Source organism: Hoplias malabaricus, chromosome 17 (genome assembly GCF_029633855.1).
Source record: "Hoplias malabaricus isolate fHopMal1 chromosome 17, fHopMal1.hap1, whole genome shotgun sequence".
In the NCBI taxonomy this organism is placed as follows: domain Eukaryota; kingdom Metazoa; phylum Chordata; class Actinopteri; order Characiformes; family Erythrinidae; genus Hoplias; species Hoplias malabaricus.
In genome coordinates this window covers 34,801,359-34,812,906 of record NC_089816.1, presented here as the reverse complement: position 1 = coordinate 34,812,906, position 11,548 = coordinate 34,801,359, and the positions used below count along the sequence as shown (strand labels likewise).

Sequence of the window (11,548 nt, the reverse complement as noted above, 5' to 3'; positions counted from 1 at the left end):
AGGGCCTGGCCTAGCACATCAGAGTCTTCATCTCCACATTCATTGCTGCTTGCTTTTGTGTGTTTCATGTTGTGCCCCTCTTTGTGGTGCTACAGTGACATTGAGAAGCTGCTGGTGCCATTATAAAGTAGAGTAGTCACCTACTTATCTGCAGAGTTATACCACAGTAAGTTCCAACCCTGCGATGTGATTGGCTGAGAGATGTTCCCGGGGTGTGACTATTGCATGAAAATGGCGCTTTAACCAAAGCTCCTCGTGTAATACTCCAACAAATACATCTAACATGCCCAGCACGTACAATACTGGGGGGCGGTTCCATTCCCGACCCCTAAAGACCCAGCTGGAACTAAAGAATAGTAGGTTAGGTTCTTCAGCATGAACAATGGCGATGTCTGAGGGTTTCGGGTTAAAGAAGCTCCAGAAAGAGCTCAAAGATTCAAGAATTACGCCTCACCGTTCTCTACTTTCGGATTTGAAAATAGTGGTGTAAACATGGAAGGTTCTTATTAAACAGAATGGAAAAAGTTTGGAGGGCGACACTCACACCTACGAACTCTTTTGAGTCTCCAATCCACCTCACCACACTCCTCACAGACAGTCACCTGGAGGAAACCCATGGAGACACAGGGAGAACACACCACACTCCTCACAGACAGTCACCTGGAGGAAACCCATGGAGACACAGGGAGAACACACCACACTCCTCACAGACAGTCACCCGGAGGAAACCCACGCAGACACAGGGAGAACACACCACACTCCTCACAGACAGTCACCTGGAGGAAACCCACGAAGACACAGAGAGAACACACCACACTCCTCACAGACAGTCACCTGGAGGAAACCCACGCAGACACAGAGAGAACACACCACACTCCTCACAGACAGTCACCCGGAGGAAACCAATGGAGACACAGGGAGAACACACCACACTCCTCACAGACAGTCACCCGGAGGAAACCCACGCAGACACAGGGAGAACACACCACACTCCTCACAGACAGTCACCCGAAGGAAACCCACGAAGACACAGAGAGAACACACCACACTCCTCACAGACAGTCACCCGGAGGAAACCCACGCAGACACAGAGAGAACACACCACACTCCTCACAGACAGTCACCTGGAGGGAACCCACTCGGACATAGGGAGAACACACCACACTCCTCACAGACAGTCACCCGGAGGAAACCCACTCGGACACAGGGAGAACACACCACACTCCTCACAGACAGTCACCCGGAGGAAACCCACGCAGACACAGAGAGAACACACCACACTCCTCACAGACAGTCACCTGGAGGAAACCCACTCGGACACAGGGAGAACACACCACACTCCTCACAGACAGTCACCCGGAGGAAACCCACTCGGACTCAGGGAGAACACACCACACTCCTCACAGACAGTCACCCGGAGGAAACCCACGCAGACACAGAGAGAACACACCACACTCCTCACAGACAGTCACCCGGAGGAAACCCACGCAGACACAGAGAGAACACACCACACTCCTCACAGACAGTCACCTGGAGGAAACCCACTCGGACACAGGGAGAACACACCACACTCCTCACAGACAGTCACCCGGAGGAAACCCACTCGGACACAGGGAGAGCACACCACACTCCTCACAGACATTCACCCGGAGGAAACCCACTCGGACACAGGGAGAACACACCACACTCCTCACAGACAGTCACCCGGAGGAAACCCACACAGACACAGAGAGAACATACCACACTCCTCACAGACAGACATTACACAGACATTAACACTAGAAGGAATGTGTGAAGGAATGGACCTATTTTACTTGATAAAAACCAGTGATAACAGCTCTGTTGTATAACTGAGCACTAGTGAGATCTTCAAGACTCGACCTGTGGTGTATCACTGCTCAATTAACCTCCAATGTTTAACGTTTAATCAGGATCTGGGTTTTATTTACAGTGATTGTTTATGGACCTGGTCACTCTAAGAACACTGTATCAGAGTCAGGGCTCATCTAGCATTTCTCTCACCGGGAAGGCAATTTAATTCTATATTTGAGAACATTTCTATGAAGATTTGATAATATTCAGCCACAAGAGCATTAGTGCAGTGAGGGAATAATGTTAAATGATTAGTTCTGGATCACAAACACCACTCCAGCTCATCCCACAGGTATTGGATTGCCTCCATCTCAGCAACACAGCCCACAGCCCAGTGTTGGGTTCGCTCTGAACACGGAGACCTTAAGCTCCAGAGCATCTCATTCCATTTCATGTTTTTCTTATACAGTATTATACAAGCACTGTGTGTAAATTTAACTCTCTCTCTCTTTCGCTCTCTCTCTTGCTCTCTCTCTCTTGCTCTCTCTCTCTTTCTCTCTCGCTCCCTGTCTCTCTCTCTCTCTCTCTCTCTCGCTCTCTGTCTCTCTCTCTCTCTGTCTCTATCTCTGTCTGTCTCTCTCTCTCTCTCTCTCTGTCTGTCTCTCTCTCTCTCTCTTTCTCTCTCGCTCTCTCTCTTTTTCTCTCTCGCTCTCTTTCTCTCTCGCTCTCTGTCTCTCTCTCTCTCTCTGTCTCTCTCTCTGTCTCTCTCTCTCTCTCTCTTTCTCTCTCGCTCTCTCTCTCTTTCTCTCTCGCTCTCTGTCTCTCTGTCTCTCTCTCTCTCTCTCTCTGTGCGCATGCGCGAGCGTGAGCGTTGGAGTGAGCGGAGCGTTGTGATTGAGAGCGGTTGGCGTTTTTGCCAATTTTTTTGTGCGTGTGCGTTATTTTCAGATTTTTCTGAAGTTTGTGTGAGTGTGCGTGTGTGAGGTGTGTTTGGTAGTGTGTTTGTGGAGCTAGGGCCTGTGGGGGAGTCTGCTGTCGGCGTTTGGCGGAAGCATGGCGTCCTCCCACACCCTGTTGTGTGAGAGTCTGACCCGCCGGCACGCGGTGAAGGTGGAGTGCCGGGCGAGTATGGAGGAGTGTGGTACGGCGGCGGTAGATGTCGTCGGCCACGAGAACATGGTTTCCATCTCGAAAATGAGCAACGCGTTTGTTTTGTTTTTGGTTAACGAGCAGTTCACGCCTGTGCTGCCCCTGAGTACCCCGTCCAAAAGGATTATTTTGTCCAACGTCCCTCCCTTCATTAAACATGAACAAATCGCTCAGGAGCTTTCCCGCTTTGGGAAGCTCGTCTCCCCGATCAAGAAGATCCTCATAACCTGTAAGTCGCCCTTACTTAAACACTTGGTGTCTTTCAGAAGATCTGTTTTCATGGTGTTGAATGGAGGAGCTGAAAGTTTGGACTTAGTCCTGAAGTTTAAAGTTGATGGTTATGTTTATACAGTTTTTGCTTCGACTGAAAATAGTATGAAGTGTTTTGGGTGTAGACAGGTCGGACATCTTATTCGTGACTGCCCTGAACGAGTTAATACAGGTACTGAGGGGACAGGGGGTACTGAGCGGTCGGGGCCTGTAGTGGCTGTGCCTGCTGTGGTCGTCCCCCCTGCGACTGCTGCTTGGCCGGCTGCACGGACCCCGAACAGTACAATGTCACCACCGGGGGGGTCCGCTGTTGGGGTGGCTGCCGGGGACGTGCTGGCCACGGTGGAGCCTTTTTCAGGGGGGCCCTCTGTTGGGGTGGCTGCCGGGGCCGCGCTGGCCGCAGTGAAGCGCTCTTCGGCGGGGACCTCTGTTGGGGGGGCTGCCAGGGCCGCGTTGGCCGCGGTGGAGCCCTCTTCGGTGGGGTCCGCTGTTGTGGTGGAGCACTCATCAGCGGGGCCTGCTATTGGGGTTGCTGCCGGGGCCCCGTTGGCCGTGGTGGAGACCTCCTTCGTGGGGTCCGATGTTGCTGGGGTGGCTGTTGGGGCCACGCTGGCGGTGGTGGAGCCCTCTTCCGTGGGGCCCTCTGTTGGGGTGGCTGCCGGGGCCGTGGTGGAGCCATCTTTGGCGGAGCCCTCTGTTGGGGTGGCTGCCGGGGTCGCGTTGGCCGTGGTGGAGCCCTCTTTGGCAGGGCCTGCTGTTGGGGTAGAAGCTGGGGCCGCGTCGGCCGTGGTGGGGCCCTCTTCGGCGGGGCCTGCTGATGGGGTGTCTCCCGGGGCCGCGGTGGAGACCTCTTCGGCGGGGCCTGCTGTTGGGGTGGCTGCCGGGGCCGCGTCGGTCGCGGTGGAGCCCTCTTCGGTGAGGCCTGCTGCTGGGGTGGCTGCCGAGGCCGCGTCGGCTGAGGTGGGGTCCTCTTCGGTGGGGCCTGCTGTTAGGGTCGTTGCCGGGGCCGTGTCGGCCGAGGTGGGGCCCTCTTCGGCAGGGCCTTGTGGGGGGGGCTCTGGTGGTGTTTACGTGGAGGAGAGGGACGGAGGGGTGCAGCACAGCTGTTCTGAACTGGCTCCAGCCCGAGAAGCAGAACAGGAGGCTGGAGGAGTAAACCTTATGGAGGTTGAGTCCGTTTTTAAAATTCCTCATAAGAGGAAGAAGAGGGGCCAGGGAAAGGGAAAAAAACAGGCCAAACAAGATGTGACGGCAGTGGACGACAGAGACTCGGACAGTGAGGGCTCTCTCTCTGACTCGGGATGGTCTGTGTGCTCCCAGGAAGAGAACAGGCCTCAACTGTACACTGTTGAAGAAATTAGAAAGTTTTTACGAGTTACTAAAGGACAGAAGGGTGTGAGGGTGGAGGAACATTTCCCAGACAGTGTTCAGTTCATACGGGACGTCAAACACTTGCGGAGGGAGGGGTTTTTTACGGAGCAGGAGACGTTTAGACTAAAAAAGTTACTGACCAAACTGAACAAAGTGCAGTGTGAAGACGACTCCTGAACGGACTTTTCTCTCTGGTTGTTTTTGTCCCCTCTTTTTTACCTTTTTTAATGGAAGGTTTTCAAATCGCCACCTTAAATATTAATGGGGCAAGGGACTGTGAGAAAAGGGCAAAGTTTTATGAGCTGGTTAAGCACAAGTGTATCGATGTTGTCTTTGTGCAGGAAACCCACAGTGATGTGGAAAATGCTGCTGAGTGGGCGAAGGAGTGGAGTGGGCTCGCTGTTCTAAGCCACAACTCATCCCTTAGCGGTGGGGTGGCACTCCTTTTCTCACAGTCTTTTATTCCGGTCTCTTATACAGTGGAGGAAGTTTTAAAGGGGCGACTTTTAAAAGTGAGGGCTGTCTTTGAAGAAGACACTTTTGTTTTTATCTGCGTCTATGCTCCAACACTAGGAGCTGAGAGGTTACTGTTTTTAGACGCACTGAGCTCTCTTTTAAAAAGTTGTGACTCCACAGAGTTTTTAGTCTTGGGTGGAGATTTTAACTGTACAGCACACAGAACAGACCGGAATCATGGCGAACCTCACGTGGCTTCAGGGAAGCGTCTTTGCGAGATGCTGGAGGCCCATGAGTTGTGTGATGTCTGGAGAAGTTTCCATGATGAACAAAGACAGTACACATGGGCCCACAGTAAAGATAACATGCTCTCGCTGGCCAGACTGGACCGCTTTTATTGTTTTAGACACCAATGATCTCTTTTTACACAGTGTTTTATTGCCCCGGTAGGAATCTCTGACCACTCTATGGTCCAGGGAACTATCTTAAAAACAAAGGTGAAGCCACGGAGTGCGTACTGGCATTTTAATACTACAATTTTAGAAGATGCCAATTTTAAAGAATCTTTTACCTTTTTCTGGGGTGTTTTTAGAGCAAAGAGACATGATTTTACCTCTGTTCAGCAATGGTGGGACGTAGCCAAAGCTAATGTTAAATTATTCTGTCAACAGTACACTCTCAATGTCACGAGGGACATTGCTAGGTCACTTAAAGCTCTGGAGATTGGAATAGTGGGGCTCCAGGGTCTTGCGGAGACCACAGGAGATTTAGAGCATATTAGAGCTATTGGGTATAACAGCACAGGGGGCGCTGGTCCGCTCACGCTTTCAGTGCGTGAATGAACTGGATGCTCCTTCTAAGTTCTTCTTTAGTCTTGAGCGTAGAAATGGACAGAAGCGGTACATGCACGCTGTGCGATCAGAATCAGGGGATCTCCTTAATGATCCTGCTGACATTCGCAAGCGAACAGTCAGCTTTTTCTCAAAGCTGTATGAGAGTGAGCGCACGGCGACGCAGGAGGTGGAGGACAGGTTCCTCAGGAATATGACCAGACTGACACAGTCGGCAGCGGCGCAGCTGGATGCTGAACTCTCTTTGGAGGAGCTGCACGAGGCCCTCCACGGTATGGAGAATGGTCGCGCTCCTGGCATTGATGGCCTACCAGTAGAGTTCTACAAGACTTTCTGGTCGGTCATCGGCCAGGATGTGTTGGAGGTCCTCAGGTGCAGCATACGCGATGGAAAGCTTCCTTTGAGTTGCAGGAGGGCGGTGCTGACGCTGCTGCCGAAAAAGGGGGACCTGTCCGAACTGAAGAACTGGCGCCCCGTGTCTCTGCTGTGCGCCGATTGTAAACTGCTCTCGAAAGCATTGGCCTCGAGACTGGCGAAGGTGATGGAGCAGGTGGTTCACTTTGACCAGTCGTACTGTGTACCCGGTAGGTCTGTCTTTGACAACGTTTTTTTAATTCGTGATATTTTGGACGTCTCCAGACTATTGGGGTTAAAGACTGGTCTCGTATTTCTAGACCAGGAAAAGGCTTTTGACCGGGTTGAACACGGGTATCTCTGGAAGGTCCTGGAGAGCTTTGGGTTCAACCCTGGTTTTATTGCCATGATCAAGGTTCTGTACGGTGACATTGAGAGTGTGCTGAAAGTTAATGGTGGTTTATATGCTCCTTTTAAAGTTTTTAGAGGGATCCGACAGGGCTGTTCACTGTCGGGTATGTTGTACTCACTCTCCATTGAGCCCCTGCTCTGTAAGCTGAGGGAAGGACTGGAGGGTTTTTATGTTCCAAACTGTACTGCCCCAATACGTGTCTCAGCTTACGCAGATGACCTTGTTGTACTTATCAGTGCTCAAGATGATGTAAATGTTTTAGTTGATGTTTTACATGATTTTAACATTTTATCCTCTGCAAAGGTAAACTGGGCCAAGAGCGAAGCAGTTTTACTCGGGGACTGGGAAGGTGAAGAACCCAGATTCCCTGATGGACTGGCCTGGGGGACGGGTGGGTTTAAATACCTCGGCGTGCATTTGGGGGACAGTGGTGTTGAAGAAAGAAACTGGGATGGTGTGATAGAAAAGTTGAAGGGGAGACTCAACAGATGGATGTGGCTGGTCCCTCAAATGTCATACCGAGGTAGAGTTCTCATTATCAACAACCTGGCTGCGTCTTCCCTATGGCACAAACTGGCGTGTGTCGATCCCCCACCAGGCCTGCTGGCCAGTCTTCAAGCTATGCTGGTGGATTTTTTTTGGGATCGACTTCACTGGGTTCCTCAGGGAGTTCTTCATCTTCCCAAGGATGAGGGAGGGCAGGGGCTCATTCATTTAGCCAGTAGGGTGGCTGCCTTCCGCCTCCAGTTTATACAAAGACTGCTTACTGGCCCTAAGGAACTGGTTTGGAGGGAGGTAGCCTACAGGATCCTGCACACAGTGGGAGGCCTGGGGATGGACAGGACCCTGTTTTTAATGAACCCAAAGTTACTGGACACTGCTGGTTTACCTGCATTTTATCGTGGGCTTTTTAAAATATGGAGTTTTTTTAAAGTTAAAGGACCGGAGAGTACAACGCTGCACTGGCTGCTGGAGGAACCTCTGCTTCACGGCGCCCGGATGGACATATCAGGCCTGTCGACTCCTGCACTGACCAGAGTCTTGGTTTCTTCGGGGGTCACCACGCTGCGTCAACTGGTGGACACAGCGGGACCTGATCTTTCCGGTGCAGAGCGACTGACTGCACGGTTAGGTCTGAGGTCTCTGCGCGTGGTATCTCGATCTCTGAGCAAGTGGAGGACAGTGCTGACCCCTGAGGAACTTAGGATGTTGATAGACTACGGTGCAGGGGTGATTAGATCTGCAGAGGACGACCCCTTTCCTGCTCTCATCCTGGCCCCTGACCTGGAGGACTGCGAGGGGCCCCTGCTGGAGTGTAAGGGGGAGTCCTGCATGAAGTTGGACAGTGCATCCGGGAAGCTGCTGTACAGAGCATGCGTGAAAGCTCTAAACAAAAAGAGACTGAATGGGAGGGTGGACACGCCGTGGAGGGAGGTTCTATCTCTGGGTGATGATGTAAAGCCTGAGTGGAGAGCGTTGTACAAGCCACCGTTAACAAAAAGAGCTGCTGACCTCCAGTGGAGGGTTTTACATGGGATTTTACCTGTCAACTCTTTTATCTCTGTTTTAAACCCTGAGGTTGCACCAGTTTGCCCTTTTTGCACACAGAGGGAAACTGTCTTTCACGCTTTTATGAGATGTTTTAGGCTACGTCCCCTTTTTGATTTTTTACAGACAGTTTTTATGGCTTTTAATGAGATTTTTACCGTGCACACTTTTATCCTGGGTTTTAAATACAACAAGAAGGAGAGGGCCAAGTGCCAATTGTTGAATTTTATCCTTGGTCAAGCGAAACTGGCCATTTACACCAGTCGAAAAAACAAGGTGGAACAGGACACTGACAGTGAGGTCATAAGGGTTTTTATCAGACTGGTGAGATCAAGGATTTTTATTGATTTTAATTTTTATAAGTGCATGAAAACTCTGGAGGTGTTTGAGGAGGTGTGGTGCTGTGGGGGAGGGGTGTGTTCTGTATGTGATGGAGAACTAATTTTTAATCCAGTTTTCATTTAAATGCACTATTTTTTATATATACCCAGGTTTTATAGTGTGAGTGTTGTTTACAAGTAGTTTTTATGTTTCAAAATTGAACTTGGACGAATACTGAGTCCAGTTGTTGATAATAAAGGACCCTAAAAGTCAAAAAAGTCTCTCTCTCTCTCTCTCTGTCTCTCTCTCTCTTTCTCTCTCTCTCTCTGTCTCTCTCTCTCTCGCTCTCTATCTCTCTGTCTCTCTCTCTCTCTCTCTGTCTCTGTCTCTCTCTCTTTTTCTCTCTCGCTCTCTGTCTCTCTCTCTCTCTCTCTTTCTCTCTCGCTCTCTATCTCTCTCTCTCTCTCTCTTTCTCTCTCTCTCTGTCTCTCTCTCTCTTTCTTTCTCTCTCTTTCTTTCTCTCTCTCTGTCTCGCTCTCTGTCTCTCTCTCTCTCTCTCTCACTCTCTCTCTTTCTCTCTCGTTTTGTGCAGTAGCTGTCTTGGTGCAGCATTGCATGTCGATGTGTATTGATTTTCTCTCTCTCTCTGTCTGTTTCATTTTGCTCTTGGCATCTTCACTCAGGCAGCTGAGCTGAGGTCAGGTGTGTGTGTGTGTGTGTGTGTGTGTGTGGTCCTCATGAATTGGCATAAGTGAGCATTTGTGTGAGAGACACTGTGTGATTTGTGAAGAGTGGGGTTTCAGTTTAATTCTTTTGTGCTACTGCATGTCTTTGTATTTGTGTGTGTGTGTGTGTGTGTGTTTGAGGGTTAGGTGAGGTAAGGTGGGACAGAAAAAGTGCTGTGTGGATTGCATTCACCCGTGCCTCTCTGGTTGTCCTGGCAACGGTGAGAGCGTGTGTGAGGGAGAAGACGTGGGGAGAGAGAGTTGGATAGAGAAAGAAGAGGCAGTTCGACTGTAGGAGGAAGTGTGTGTGTGAGAGAGGGAACTGAGAAAAAAGAGAGGGGTAGGTGTGTGATAAATCATTAATTTACTTTTAGAGTGTCCATATAATCTTTAGTGTGTGTGTGTGTGTGTGTGTGTGTGTGTGTGTGTGTGTGTGTGTAACATTTCAAAAGTTTGGACTTTACATTTACAATAATAGGATCAGTTTATAAAATATAAAGTAACCCAACATTCATTCATTCATTGTCTGTGACCCTTATGCAGTTCAGGGTCGCGGTGGGTCTAGAGCCTATCTGGAATCATTGGGCGCAAGGCAGGAATACACCCTGGAGGGGGCGCCAGTCCTTCACAGGATCACACACACATTCACTCACACTTTTGAGACTCCAATCCACCTACCAACGTGTGTTTTTGGAGCATGGGAGGAAACCGGTGCACCCGGAGGAAACCCACGCAGACACAGAGAGAACACACCACACTCCTCACAGACAGTCACCCGGAGGAAACCCACGCAGACACAGAGAGAACACACCACACTCCTCACAGACAGTCACCCGGAGGAAACCCACGCAGACACAGAGAGAACACACCACACTCCTCACAGACAGTCACCCGGAGGAAACCCACGCAGACACAGGGAGAACACACCACACTCCTCACAGACAGTCACCCAGAGGAAACCCACGCAGACACAGAGAGAACACACCACACTCCTCACAGACTTCATCAGAGCAAAGTGCTGCAGTCAACTGCCAAAGAAGGAATCCAAAAGCCTTGTTTTACGATGGGTTACGATGAATGCCTCTATGTCACATACCAAACCTCCAACACCTGCTTCTGTGGCGCGTGAGACCGACGTTTAAACTTTCAGCAAAATGTGCCAAAGAAGACCTGGATGAAGCAGGTGGAATACGTTAGAAACAGAAGAGTCAGCCCTGTGGCAGCAAAAGAACTGGCAAGTGACAGAAAGAAGTGGATGGAGAAGTGGACACAGAGGGGTCCTCCCCAGGACCCCGAGACCCCGCAGTCATTTTGTAGCACCATCGTGCCACCCTTGTACTGTCACAGAGGTGTCACTGTCCAAAGACTCCTGTGTGTGTTGTTTGTGGTGATTAATGATGTACTGTTATCTCTCTGAATGGCTTCATAGCTTCACTACTGACAACAGACCAATCCTCCCATAATATCAACCACAGATCCACCTTAACACCCACATCCACACACTCAATCTCTTAGCCCTGCCTATCACTCTCACAGCCACTTACATCTCTCTCTCTCTCTCTCTCTCTCTCTCTCTCTCTCTCACACTTTAACACACATTTATCACTGATAGATGCAGTGTGTCTGTAAGTGAATCCCAGAGCCTCTGAATGAAACAGAGGAACTGGAGATGCATTCATAAGGCGGCAGTGAGGTGGTTAGCTGCATGGAAGGCATCACATTTGCGTCTCAGTGACAGGCCTAGAAACAGGTGCTACTTAGCTTTGCCTGCAGCGAAGTGAAATGAGTGTTTCAGGAGCTGCTGGTCAGTTTAGGGATGTTTTGCTAAAGATGCAGCCATGTTTTTAGACCCCAGAGCAAGTGTGTATGGGTTCCAGGAGCTGGTGGCTAGAGGCAGGACATAAGATGAAAAATGTAACTGTGAAAAAACATCCTGACTGGCTAATGCCTGGTGAACTCAAATCTGAGCATGCAAACTGCCCAGATCTGTCACATCAGCTAAAAACACATACATGCTAGTTAGCACCAGAGAGGGGCAGAGAGGGTTAGGGTTATAGGAGGTGCCATCCTACCCACCCAGAGCCCCTTTCGGAAATGCACGGTAACCCCGAACATTTCAGAACATTACCCAGAGTACCTTTGTGTAAATGCAAAATTGTAGCAGACAGTGCTACATCTGTACACACACTATAATAAACAGGTTATGGGCTGGTGCTACACACACTGTCCAGGGTTTGTTCCTGCCTGGTGCCCAGTGATTCTGTGTAGCCTGCAGTTGA

At 50.2% G+C, this 11,548-nt stretch overlaps 1 protein-coding gene across 1 annotated transcript in view; it reads right to left on the bottom strand.

Annotated features, from left to right (window-relative positions):
• jph3b (junctophilin 3b) overlaps positions 1-11,548 on the bottom strand; it is a 67,177-nt gene that overhangs the window by 13,530 nt on the left and 42,099 nt on the right.